Here is a 13,458-nt window from a genome sequence, read left to right on the forward strand (position 1 = left end):
ACCAAAGAGGAATATTCTGGACCTGAAACCGGGTCTATGATGCTGCAGTGGCGCCGCCTGGCCTCTAGATGGCAGCAGACAACTTTAGGAAACCAGCAGAAATGAACGTTCATTTATTTCAGTGGTTTAATATTAAAATACAGTTTGTAGGCAGGTACACAGATTAAATAAACTTTAATAATGCTGCCTCCTCACAACTCTACAATTGTTTTTATTTTGTTATTGAAATGGTAAAATGTGACTCAAATGTTGAAATATGAAGAACAACTCCCAAATACTGCAAACTATCCACCAGTTCAATGGCAGCATCATTTAATCATTTTAGTTCTTGACGTCCCGATGCTCAGCGGCCCAGTCCGTCGCCACACCGGAAGTCAAAGCAACCTGTGAACTCCTGCACAGCTTATCAAGAAACAGCTTTCGTCCAATATGGCTTTAATTCAGTGATTCCAGTGTGAAAATGCTCGCAGTGCTGTGGGTCAGGGAAACATTTCGCTGAGGAAAGAAGATGGAGACGATGAGAAGCACAGGGACCGGCCGGCTGCTCTGTTCACAGATTCACAGCCAACATTGTTTACAAGGTAAGAAGATTAACGGTCATAAACCTCACCGGTGAGTAAAACTAGTGAGATGCAACCAAATTATTATCCATTAGGAAAATGTACTTCACCATGTGGGAAGGGAAATATGTCGGTAAATAATTAGCGGCATTATACTAATATTAATATCGATTAGCTGCTCTAATACCAATATTATTATTGGTTTGTGGCCCAACTCTCCATATGCTGTCGCTGTTCGCCATGAAGACCAGCAGTGGCGGCTAACAGCAGTTAGCTGTTTACTGAGCTAACTGTTAGCCTGCTGCACCAGTAGAAGAGTTCAGCTGAATAGAAACATGTTTGTCTAAATATTTTAATTCCTGCTGAAAGTCTTTTCTCCTGCTGACTGAGTTGTTTAATAAAAGTAATCGCTATGACAACCGCTGACCACCACTTTGATCTGAACCTGAACCCAACAGCTGGACGTCTCAGAGGAAGTTTTCCTTCTGGGAACTTTTTCCTGACAGCAGGATTCCTGCCCTCCGGCCTCAGATGGATGTCTCCTACCTGAGCTGGTAGTCGTGGTAACACCTCAGGCTCTCCTCCCTCCCCGCGCCGCGGCGTCCCTGGATGATGGATTGCTGTTTTAGTTCCAGAACGGCTCGGCTGTCAGTCCGGCTGAAGAGGAGGCAGCGTGCGGCGACAGGATGACAACAACAAGCAGCAGAAATTAGAAAGCAATCCAACGGACAGATGGGCCTGTGAGCCGCAGCCACCTGCATGCTAATGGACCTGCGGCTGATGACGCTGCCACCGGGACGGGTTGGCGGTCCGAACAGGAGGAATGTAGAACCAAACGGACTGAACTCACTGCAGTTCAGAGTTGGAGGTGATTAAAAGCAGGTCAGTATGACATCACACAGACCTGGAGAAGAAACACAGAGAAGTTTGAATCCAGTCCAGAATTATGACTCAAAGCAGATCTGAACAGACGTTTCATTTCAAGGAAGAATCTGAATTAAGGCTCTAATTCAAACCCAGAGAAGGAAACTCTTCTTCTGTGGTTTCAGGTAAACAAAGTAAAACTTCTGCAATCTGGATCCAACAAGAAAACATTTTATTCCCATTAGTTTGTTAATTGAAGGTTTTTATTTTTGCAGCATCTTTTCTGCTGCATTGTTTCTGTTCTGGAGTTTGCATCATTCATTTGGATATTTTCTGTTTGCGTCTGTCAGCCACCGTAGAATACAAATGCATGCCACACTTTTCAGATTTCTGTGGATGGAGACATTAGCGTGAGCTGAGCTGGACGTCGTGTTGCTCTGCAGCTTGTTGTGTTTCTGCTGCTTCTCCAGGTGTTTGCAGACAAACTTTCTGGATTTTCTTCTTCTTCATTTGGAAAGCTGCGGGGCAGAGGCAGCCAGGCGAGGCCGAAGAGTCCTCCTCCTCTTCCTCGTCATCTCCAGCCAGCGGCGCTGTGAGTGTGTGTGTGTGTGTGTGTGTTTGTGTGTGTGTGTGTGTGTGTGTGTGTGTGTGTGAGAGAGAAAGAGCGGGTCCCGTCAGTCAGCGAGGCGGCCATCTGCGTGCCTGCGTGAGGCGGGAGCCAGCTGCAGGCGGCCGCTGCCAGCAGACATTAGGGAAGCAGCAGGGTGTCATTAAGGCGCCTCCATGATTGATTAACCGTAAACCTGCAGCAGGAGAGTCCCGCCCCACACACACACACACACACACACACACACACACACACACACACACTCAGAGAGAGGGGGAGGGAGCCCCCTGCTGATCTGACAGTGTAACTGCATTAGCCGCCCAGTAGGAGCAGGATGAACCAGCGCAGTCAGGGTCCATTAGGACATTAGGAGCGCAGCAGCAGCCGGCGGCTCGGCCCAACCGCTCCAACAGAACCACAGGACCAGTTTCACCAGAACATCCAGAAAACCAGACTCTGAAGAGACAGTAAACTTTATTCATGAAGATCGAAACAGACTGAAGGTCCAAACTGAAGGTCCGGTTCCGGCTACATTACCGTCTACTGCAGGAATCTCAGGATGAATCATTTCTGCGCTTCTCTGAGGACTGAAGGTTGCGGCTGCTCTGCCTTATGGTGGCTAACGATGCTAACATGCAGGAAACGGATAAAAACGCTGCAAAAACATGAAGGATGCAAACGGCAAAACTCACAAAAGCTCCCCCTAGTGGTCTGGAGGACGGCTGTTCGGTGGAGCGAGTTCTGAGGTTTTTGGTGTTTGTGTTAGTTTGTCTTGAAGTTTGCATTATTCATGAGTTTGCTGAACATTTGGCCCTCTGAGCCACCGTACTTCCCACCTCTAGTTGCTCCACTGAATGAAGAATAAACATGTTTTAACTATAAATGGATCACAAACACAATTCAAGTCAAAGTGAGACCTCCTGTTTTTACAGCAGCTTTGTGGTTCCAGGAGATCAACTGATTGGATCGTTTCAGTTAGAGGAAGATTATTGTCATAAAACGATCAATTTTCTTAAAAACTCACAGCAATGACAACAGAAACCGATTATTTCTGATCAATTAGATTATTTCTGATCATTTAGATTATTTCTGATCAATTAGATTATTTCTGATCAATTAGATTATTTCTGATCAATTAGATTATTTCTGATGTGATAACATCAATGTTGGTGCTGCTTCCTGTTTGAACTGGACCAGCTGTAATGAGCCACAACATCCCATAATTATCTCTGTTGTTCTCATATTAGCGCTGCATCCATCCATCCATCCATCCATCCATCCATCCATCCATCCATCCATCCATCCATCCATCCATCCATCCATCATCACGATTCATTTCTCACATCTTCTCCTGTAATTTACCGATAAACTCAATAATCTGAGCAGATTATCGGCTCCAGACTCTGAGGATGAACTCATGTCAGAATATGAGGCGAGTTGAACGTAAACCCAGAGATGATGATGATGATGATGATGATGATGATGGCTGGTGTTAGCATGCGGCGGCGCTCAGCCTCCCGCTGCTCTGATGAAACGTTTAGAGGAGACGCATCCATCACTGCGGAGCCGTCATGGCGCCGCGTGTCGGATCGCTCCCAGGAATCCGGTTTAGCGCAGAGCGGCGACTTCCTGCGCAGCTTAATGACCCGTTTCCTGCTGCAGGCTGGAGGAGGACCGGGGGCTCACGGAGAGCCCGGCGTGACCCGACACACTCTGCTCAACACAAACACACAGGAGCATTAATGGAGTCTGTTAAAGTCTGAGGAAGCAGTAAAATATTGATCCATCAGTTATCAGTCACTTTTTAACTGATAACTGCGTTTCTATGACGACGCATCGTGGATCTGATCTGCAGACGAGACTTTAGTAATTATTAGACTTTATATTTATATTTATATTATATTTACATTTCAGCTCAAAGACATTGAATAAGATCACAAGAATAATGTCGTTGGGCTGTGGTTAGCACCGCTAACCAAAAGGTTAGCACTGCTAAATGAATAGTTAGCACTGCTTACCATAAAGCACCAACCATGCTAATTAGTTCCAAGCGCTATACCAACACGGTATTTAGGGGACGCTAATGCTAAAGTGCTATAGTAACAGAATTTAAAGAAAGCTAACATTAAACACTATACTTACATAGTAATTAGCAAAAGCTAATGCTAAAGTGTTGCATCAGTGTAGTATTTAGATGAAGCTAATGCTAAAACGCTACGCCAGGGCATAATATAAAGGAAGCTAACATTAAAACATTATACCCACATAGTATTTAGATAAAGCTAATGCTAAAGGGCTACGTTACGCCATGTTGCCCACCATGAGGTTTTGAAATGATTCATATACCTGAATTATTCATGTATTTTTTAAATGAACACCCTGGTTTTAGAATTTATCCAGTAAAATTGATTTAGGGTGAGCTACGTGTGAAACATGTTTTTAAAGTTATCAAAGCGCTAAGCTAAACATTAGTGGCAACTGGAACAAAATGTTAAAATAACTTCCCTTTGTAACTATTATTTCATTTTATTCTTTCAGTGTTTCCAAACATTCTCCAGTTTAATTATTATTCAATATTTACCTAAATAAATGGAGTTTTGATTAAAGTTGAATTACATAAAAAAGAGAATAAAATGTTATTTTACTACCTAAATTTAATGAAATAATATTTCCATATTAAGACTTTTAGCCACTTCCATTCACTGCCTCTATAAATAACTGATTTAATTTATCCGACTGTCTGAACTGCTGATAAAATCCAAGATGGCCGCCCGCTGGTTTTAGTTTTTGTCTTTATTGATCCAAACAGGTTGAAGCTGGTCTGATCCGTTAGCCTAGCTCCATGCTAAGCTAACAGCCACATTCAGACCTGATTTCATCCTGTCACCATATTCACATGTTGTTCACATTTTCTCCTCCTTGTCTGATGAACTTTGACCCCCGGGACGGAGATGATGGACGTAAAGGTGAAGATAAGACGTTGACCTTTACAGGCAAAGAGGAGCGTTTGTTTTGCTGACCTCTGGTTTGCTCCCTGGTGGGGAAACAGCTGAATGCTGAACGCTGAGCGGCTCCTCCGGGTCGGTTCTGATCCGGTTCTGCTGTGGCCCGGCTCGACTCTGATAAACATCTGCTCTGACATTTTCCTGCTTTCACAGGAAACATGAGAGAAGTTTGTGTTTCTGACGGCAGTCAGAGGACAGAAGGAGCGAATGATCCTGATGACATCATCAGGTGATTTAACGAAGCTCCGTCCTGATTGGCCGGTCTGGGAGGAAAAACTTCTTCTGTGACGTCATGGAAACATTTAGATCCAAACTTTGATCATTTAAACAATCGTTTCCAACCAGGAAGAGTCAAAAATCATTTTCATTTAAAATACTTTAGTGAAAATGCTGTTGATTATATTCAGGATGAGATCTGGACTTTGACTAGGCCAATGCAGCACTTTGATTCTTGTCTTTTTCAGTCATTGTGTCTTAGCTCTGCTGCTGTGTTCAGGATCATGGTTCTGTTGAAGATCCAGTTTGGACCAAAGGTCAACATGGGACACATGAACTTCTGAGTTCCTAATTATTGTGAGAAAGGTCTTGCCATACTCAGTTCTTTTACAGGTGTATAATGTGAGAAAGGTCTTGCCATACTCAGTTCATGTTTTCAGTTTTTTGTTAGAAATGTTTTGCTTTATTGTACATGATTATAGTTACAAATGTCTTTCCGTATACAGTTAATTTCTAGGTGTGCATTATTGCTCTAAATGTCTTGCCATATCCCGTTCTTCTCTCCTGATTCATTTTGTCAGGATTCACAAACTGAAATAAAAATAAAAGTCCGCAGAATGACTCATCATATTTTGATGACTCATAACAGACTCGGTTCTGTTCGGTTCTTTCTGCAGAGTTCCGGTTCTTTCAGTCTTTAACTCAGGAACCAAACAGAAACTTTCCTAAAAATCATCTGACTGGGTTTCTGTAACCCTGTGATGATGTCAGCATGTCGGGGCCGTAATGACGTTATTTCCGCCTGCAGGAGGCGCTGCTGAGGCGGAGGAGCTCAGAGTTTCCAGCTGTAATCACTCCGAACCTGAAAACGACCCGGGACGTTTCCGAACCGCTGCAGCTCAGCAGAACCTCATCTGCTCGGCCAGCTGCTTCCTCATAACGCGTCGCTGCCGTTTGACGCTCACAAGCAGTTTCCTCCAGATGAATCTCACATTACATCAATGAAAGTGCATTACCTCACAGCCAGCGGAGCCTTATTTACCCAACAGATGGCGGCTTTATCCCGCCGTAACACGAAACGCGGCTCCGCAGGTTCCGCTTAACGACGGACGCTCAAGGTCACAGCGGAGACAGAACCGGGTTTATCTGCAGGATCCGCCTCCAACCCAGACCAGGAAAATCAGAACTGCTGAGATTCATTTCAGAAATGTTGTTTTAAAAATGTAGAAATTTCTGAGCTTGAAAAGTGGAAATTTGGCACAAAAAGCCTAAAAGATTTTGAGATTAATTTTAAACATTTTCAGAAATAATTTCTGAGTTTGAAAAAAAAGAGGCAAAAATAAACTCTGAAACTTCCTAGAAAAAATTAAAAATGTAAAAATTTGTGAGAAAAACAGTAAATCTGAGATTATTCTCAGATTTTTTTAAGTTGGAAATTCAGAACTTTTCCTGAATAAAACTTTTAATGTAAACTTTAAAAAGTCCAAAACTCAGCAATTTCCAACTTTCTTGAGATTAATTTAACATTTGTGAAGTTTTTTCTTTTTTTTTCAAATCTTTTATTTTTTAAGCTCAGAAATTTTTAGTTTTTTTCCTGAACATTTCTGAGATGAATCATCAGATGCCAGTTTTCTTGGCAGAGTTTCCTCCTCTGTCCCTCCGTCCGTCCTGTCCGTACCCCGGCGGCCCTCAGGGCCCAGTGTCAGAGAATCGGGGTTTAGTGAATCTGGAGGGAATATTTTCACGCTGTGGGATGAAAAGCTGCTCCAGGAAGCGCGATGCTCGGCTGCTTCCTGTTTTTCCTCCAGTGAATGAACTCTTTGTGGCCGAACGCCTCCGAAGCCTCCTGACCTGTGTGTGTGTGTGTGTGTGTGTGTGTGTGTGTGTGTGTGTGTGCGTGTGTGTGTGTGTGTGTGAGCTGAGATAAAGACGGAGGAGTGGAAATAGTGAGAGCTGCCTGATTATCTCCTGTTTGGTTGGGCGGGTTGGGTCCAATCAGACGATGGTTCTGGACGGACGGCCCAGAAACTCTCCTCTCCTCTCCTCTCCTCTCCTCTCCTCTCCTCTCCTCTCCTCTCCTCTCCTCTCCTCTCCTCTCCTCTCCTCTCCTCTCCTCTCCTCTCCTCTCCTCTCCTCTCCTCTCCTCTCCTCTCCTCTCCTCTCCTCTCCTCTCCTCTCCTCTCCTCTCCTCTCCTCTCTGGACCGCCGGGGCCCCTGGGGGCCCGGTTCTGGTCGCCGTGTGGCTAAACTTCACTTCTTTAGTCCCGTTCAAATCACCAGTGATCAGCAGAGTCGGACATGAACCATGGTTATGGAAAACCACAGATGTATTTGTTTTACCCAGGGCGGCATTAGAGAGGGGGCGGAACCATAAACTATAAAATGAAATAAATCTTCTTGCTGATTTGAACAAGTTTAGTTCACATGCAGAGGAGAACAGAGAACCAAAAATGATTTGGTAAAAAGGCGACTGGAGAACAAAATGATCAAAACATCATTTAATATAAAAATGACATCATCAGATGGACCTAAATACAAAATGATCTGATGTTCTGAAGACCAAAATAAAAACAATTCATAAAAGTAACATTATAAAATTTTTCCAAATCAATTATTTTAGTGTAAAACTTATGAAACGTAAACAAATCCAGAGATTTTACTCAAGTCAACATAAAAAGTACAGCTTAGTTAAAATACTCCTAAAAGTATTTTTTTTACTCAAGTAAAAGTAACTAGTTACTTCCTGCTGCAGAAACGGTTCAGATCGTTCCCTGCATCCTGATTGGTCAGGCGACGGCAGAAGGAGGGGCTTCCATTTAAAGGAACCTCGATCACATAGATTCTCCAGGAAACGCTTTGAGAATTTCTTTCATAAATAATATTTTTTACGTTAAACGTTTCCAACACGACAAACCGAGTTGTGAGGATCTGCTGTAAGAAAACTACACACTTCCTGCTTCTTTGTGACATCACAGAGCGACCAGAAGCCTCAGTCAGAGATGAGGTTTGAAACGTGTGAATGAATAATGAAGAATCTGCTGAAATGAATCAGTCAGTGTAAAATGAATTGTTCGGCTTGTAATGAATCGTTCACCCTGAAGTGAATCGTTCGGCCTGAATGAATTGTTCTGCCTGAAATGAATCGTTCAGCCTGAAATGAATCGTTCGGCCTGAACTGAATCATTCAGCCTGAAATGAATCGTTCTGCCTCAAATGAATCGTTCGGGCTGAAATGAATCGTTCATCCTGAAATGAATCGTTCTGCCTGAAATGAATCATTCAGCCTGAAATGAATCGTTTGGCCTGAAATGAATCGTTCTGCCTGAAATGAATAGTTCGGGCTGAAATGAATTGTTCACCCTGAAATGAATCGTTCGGCCTCAAATGAATTGTTCAGGCTGAAATGAATCGTTCGGTCTGAAATGAGTCATTCACCCTGAAATGAATCATTCAGGTCTGAAATGAATCATTCACCCTGAAATGAATTGTTCAGCCTGAAATTAATCCTTCAGCCTGAAATTAATCGTTGAACCTTAAGTGAATCATTCGGCCTGAAATGAATCGTTCAGCCTGAAATGAATAGTTCAAAATTAAGTGAATAGTTTGGCCTGAAATGAATCGTTCACCCTGAAATTAATTGTTCAGCCTGAAATGAATCGTTCACCCTGAAATGAATCGTTCACCCTGAAATGAATCGTTCAGCCTGAAATGAATCGTTCACCCTGAAGTGCTGCTCTGAGAGGACGAAGCCATGATTCCAAATACAACAAATCAAGGTTAGAGTTTGGAAAAGCAGACTCTGGTCTGATGCGACTGAATGGTTGGATCATTGGTTCATATGGAGGAAAAGGAAACAACATCTTAACTGTGAAGTACGGTAGTGGCAGCACCATGCTGAGCGATCTGCTTTTCATCTTGAAGAAAGATTCTGTGGAAACGTTGAAGCAACATCTGGAGAAATCAGCAGGAAGTTAAAGTTTGGGCACTAATGGCCCTCCAGGGTCAGAGGTTTGGGGGCCACCAGGGGGCGCTGTGGGGCCTCAGAGAGTTAGAAGGAGAAAAAATGCAAAAAAAATCTGATTTGATTCATATGAAATATTAAATATGATAATAACATTTACCACCACAGAAGTCGTGGGATGAGTTAGCATTTATGCTAACTGCATGTAATAATTATTGAATGGTTAATAAAAATGAAAAGATTGTTAAAGTTTCGTTATTCTGACAGAAATAATCCAGTCTGAGATGAAACTGGAACATTTGACTGATTTAATATCAGATTTCATAGAGAAATATCTGGTTTCAGTTCATAAAACGTCTCTTCCTCCTCAGGAGTTTCTGGATCTTTAATCCGCTGCAGATTTGATCCCTCAGACTCATTCAGCAGATTATTCCAGAGATCCGTCTGAAGCTGGTTTCTGAAGCGGCCTGGACTCTGCAGCTCTCCGCTGGCCGCCAGGTGCAGCATCTGCGTCAACAAATGGCTGCGTGTTATTCTCAGCTCCGTGTCCTCATTAAAACATTCCCCAAAGCGCCGCCGTAAATCGCCCCGGGCTGCGTGTTTGGATGTCTAATTAGGCGGCGCGCCGCAGCCCGGCCCTGGCTGGTGTGTCACTTTAATGAGGCAATTAAAGATATTAGGGATATTGTATCTGGACTATCGGGAGGTTTTCAGGGAGGGCAGAGAAAGGACAGAGGTGTTGGGTTGCAGGTTGTCGGTCCGGCTGAGCTGAGAAAGGACAGAGAAACTTAGCTTAGCCTAACTTAGCTTAGCCTCCAATGAAAAGTCAAGAAGCAACTTCTTGACTTTCGAAAAGACTCACAAAAGCTGGAAAAACTTTGTGTATTTTCATGTTAATGCGCTAACAGCTGAGCTAATTCCTAGCCTAGCAGCTTTAGAGCTTTTGCTAACTTTAAAACATTTTTCCTTATAAAATCTAAACTGCTAATTTATTTGGTTTGGATTTAAACTGTCAGTTGAATAAAGTTCAACATGCTATGAATTTAGCTCCTTAGTGTTAGCATTGGCTAAACACCATGTTATTTTAGCTATTAGCAGTAGTTTAGCTATTGTTTCTGATTAGTGCTTTAGGGTTAGCTCAGCTAGCTAATTAGCAGTGCTAACTGCTGGTTAGACCATTAAATCCAGTAGAAGTTCATCCTCCTTCCAGCAAACTTTCATTTAAAAGAAACTGTGTTGCTCTGATCAATAATCTGTCGAACAGGAGAAATGAAAAGTTGTTTATTGAAGCCTAAAGGTTTAAACGGTTTTCACTGTTGGCTGAATGTTGCTGATTATCCAGGACTGAAGTGGATGCAGAGAAAACAGAAATCCATATCTGACTAGCAGGAGAAATATTGTGTTTAGAAACTAAACGTTTAACTAACTCAGAGCTAACGCATTTTGATAGCTTGAAATATTTAGCTCTGAGCCAATGTTAAGCTAACTCTGAGCTAGCTTAATATTTAGCACTGAGCTAGCTAAATCTTTAATTTGGAAATTACATATTTATTCAATTAATATTTAACAAGCTTAGAGAAAAACAAAATGTCAGAACTAAATATTAGTTAAGAGCTAAGTAGTTAGCTTGACCACTAAATATTTATCTTGCTAATAAAATATCAAACTTTAAACTGATTTTAATAGATAAATGAACATGATGAAAATATCTTATTATTTTCCATATTGTTGTGTAAATTCTGATGTTTGGTTCTGAACCGCCTCTGTGGTTCTGATGGTTCTGTTGGACTCGCTGCGCGTTGATCTGCACGTTTCTCTGTGACTCACTGTGAGAGTTGAGAGCTGCAAATTGCATCTGTTCCTAATTAAAGAGTGCTAATGAAAGCCCGTTCTCCTGGCGGGCCCGGTGGGCCCGGTGCCGCCCGGCCCGGCGGGTCGCCGCGACGCTCTGGAGGAGGAAGAGGAGGAGGAGGAAGAGGAGCCGGTCCGGCTCAGCGGCTGAAGGTCGGCTGGTCGGTCCGCACGTTGCTCCGGTTCCAGCAACCTGCAGCAACCGCAACATTTTAAAAAATGAAGTTTCTGCCAAAAGACTAAAAAGACAAAAACAACTTTTCTATAAAAACTTGGTGATTTCTGGGTCTGAAAGTGGAAAGTTTTTGACTTTTGGAGTTCTGACATGTTTTACAAAACCTCCAGGATTTGGGGGGAAATTTTCTCCTTTTCTTTCTATCCATAATGACTCTAATAAGTACAATATTTAAGAATTGTTCAAATGTACAAACATAAAAATTAGATTTAAATTCCGTATTTAAATTAAAACTTAAATACATAAATCTGCTGCTGCTTCCTAAAAACATTAAGTTACACAGTTCACAGTTTTTCCTCTAACTTTTTTATGGACGTCCTTCCAGACAGTCTGCAGACAGATGATGTGGTGATCGACTCCCCCTGGTGGCCTGGAGGCTAACGTGTTGTTTTGTGTTTTGGTTTTATTTCCTGCAGTTGCAGCGTTTTGTTTTGTTTAAGTTTGAATTATTTTGTGTGTTTTGGAGTTAGCATCATTCAGGTTTTAGCCCCTGCAGGCCACCGTACTCTAAACAGAGACGACTTCAGGAAACTGTTCATGTCCTCTGATCCAGATCCAACTTCAGACAGGAACCGGTTCCTCCAGAACCAGAGGAGCAGAGAGGTTCTGCTGGTCGGTTCGGGTCGGTTCGGGTCGGCCTGTTGGCTCTGGGAGCAGCAGAATAAACTCCAGCAGCGATTCTTGATGTTTCAGATTCATTTTCAGGTTTAATGAGACGAATGGAGCCGTGTGTGTGTGTGTGTGTGTAGGGTGTGTGTGTGTGTGTGTGTGTAGGGGTGTGTGTGTGTGTGTGTGGGTGGGGGGGGGGCGGTGGGGGGGCTCTTGTGTGTGTGTGTGTGGAGATGCTGCCAGCGCTACAGGACTTTTTAATTACAACTCCACATCCCGGCCTGCTGACGTCTGGGGAACCGCTTAATTAAAATCCTCATTATTTTACTTTTAATTAGTTCCCCTCCTTTGTTTCCTCTCTCCATATGGCAGCGCTCTCCAGTCAGATCAGCTTAATTGAGCTAATTAAGTTGATCAGTTTAATTATTCAAAGTGTTCTGATTGGATGGAGGAGTTACTGATTCAGACTCTTTATGATTCCCAGTGGATCCATTCAACCCGACAGAACCAGAACCAGAACCAGACGGTTCTGTTCGTAAACATGGATCCTTTAAATCCAGAACCGCTTCACACCGACACAATTAATAAGAATTTATTATTTATTTAGGATTTATTACACACTGATGTTAGCTTCAGACTAAATATTTAGGTAGCTAATATGAAGTTAGCATGCTAACTAATTAGCTGTAAATTAAATATTTTCTAAGCACTCAGTTTGAAGCTAAATATTTAGTTAGCATGCTAAATATTTAGCTTCAAATAGCATGCTAACTATGCTAACTAATTGTTAAACATTAAGCTAGCATGCTAGCTGAATCTTTCCTTCAGTTCTTTTAAAACGCCTCGGCTCTTTATCCATGCAGTGAAACTAATTTCTACAGATGTTTGTTGAATCAAAAGTTTAAATAATTTCTTGTTCAGGCAGCAGAGAGACGATGAATCATCCAGAAACCGGGTCGAAACCGGGTCGGATGTGTTTGGTAGTTCAGAACCGCTCTGAGCGCTCTGCTCTCCGCGCGCCGCCTGGTGACCTGAAGGCAGCGCATGTCTGCTCAGGAGGAGCAGAAGACAAATTCATTACAGCATGCTAATCAGTTTAGCCGCAGCATGCTAATCAGTTTAGCCGCAGCGATCTTCATATGTTGGTTTTGACGGCGGGGGTCTGCCACCTAACGAACCGCCTCATCTCCTGCAGCTCAGAAATAATTAGCAGCAAAGCGAAGCCACAGAGGAAAAGGTCAAAGGTTAAAATCCAGACCCACAGAGACAGAGAGGATTTGTTTTTCTTTCTATAAAAATGTTTATTTTTTTCTTCCTGAAGCTGCTGGAGAAATGGAGCAAACAGCAACGTCAAGAAAAGAAAAATCTGGAAATAAATACGATGAATATCTAAACTCTTCGTCACAAAGTCGATAAAAACTGAAACCTGAAAACAAAAATTCTATAAGATCATAGAAACTTCAGATCTAAAGCCTGATCTGAAGTTTTTATTATGGATTCACTATAAATCGGCACAAATATCGGAATCAGTCCGATAAATAAAACTGGAT

At 42.5% G+C, this 13,458-nt stretch overlaps 2 long non-coding RNA genes across 2 annotated transcripts; both read right to left on the minus strand.

The window, feature by feature from the left end:
* Positions 1-22: 22 nt before the first annotated feature.
* Positions 23-1,604, minus strand: LOC116724951 (uncharacterized). The gene is made up of 3 exons (XR_004340296.1): positions 1,332-1,604; positions 1,107-1,217; positions 23-495 (listed from the first exon to the last, which is right to left on the minus strand). It is a non-coding gene; the product is annotated as an uncharacterized LOC116724951 (long non-coding RNA).
* Positions 1,605-2,488: 884 nt separating this feature from the next.
* On the minus strand, positions 2,489-6,415 carry LOC116724952 (uncharacterized). The gene is made up of 2 exons (XR_004340297.1): positions 5,052-6,415; positions 2,489-3,744 (listed from the first exon to the last, which is right to left on the minus strand). It is a non-coding gene; the product is annotated as an uncharacterized LOC116724952 (long non-coding RNA).
* Positions 6,416-13,458: the final 7,043 nt, after the last annotated feature.

This window comes from Xiphophorus hellerii, chromosome 8 (genome assembly GCF_003331165.1).
Source record: "Xiphophorus hellerii strain 12219 chromosome 8, Xiphophorus_hellerii-4.1, whole genome shotgun sequence".
Lineage (NCBI taxonomy): Eukaryota > Metazoa > Chordata > Actinopteri > Cyprinodontiformes > Poeciliidae > Xiphophorus > Xiphophorus hellerii.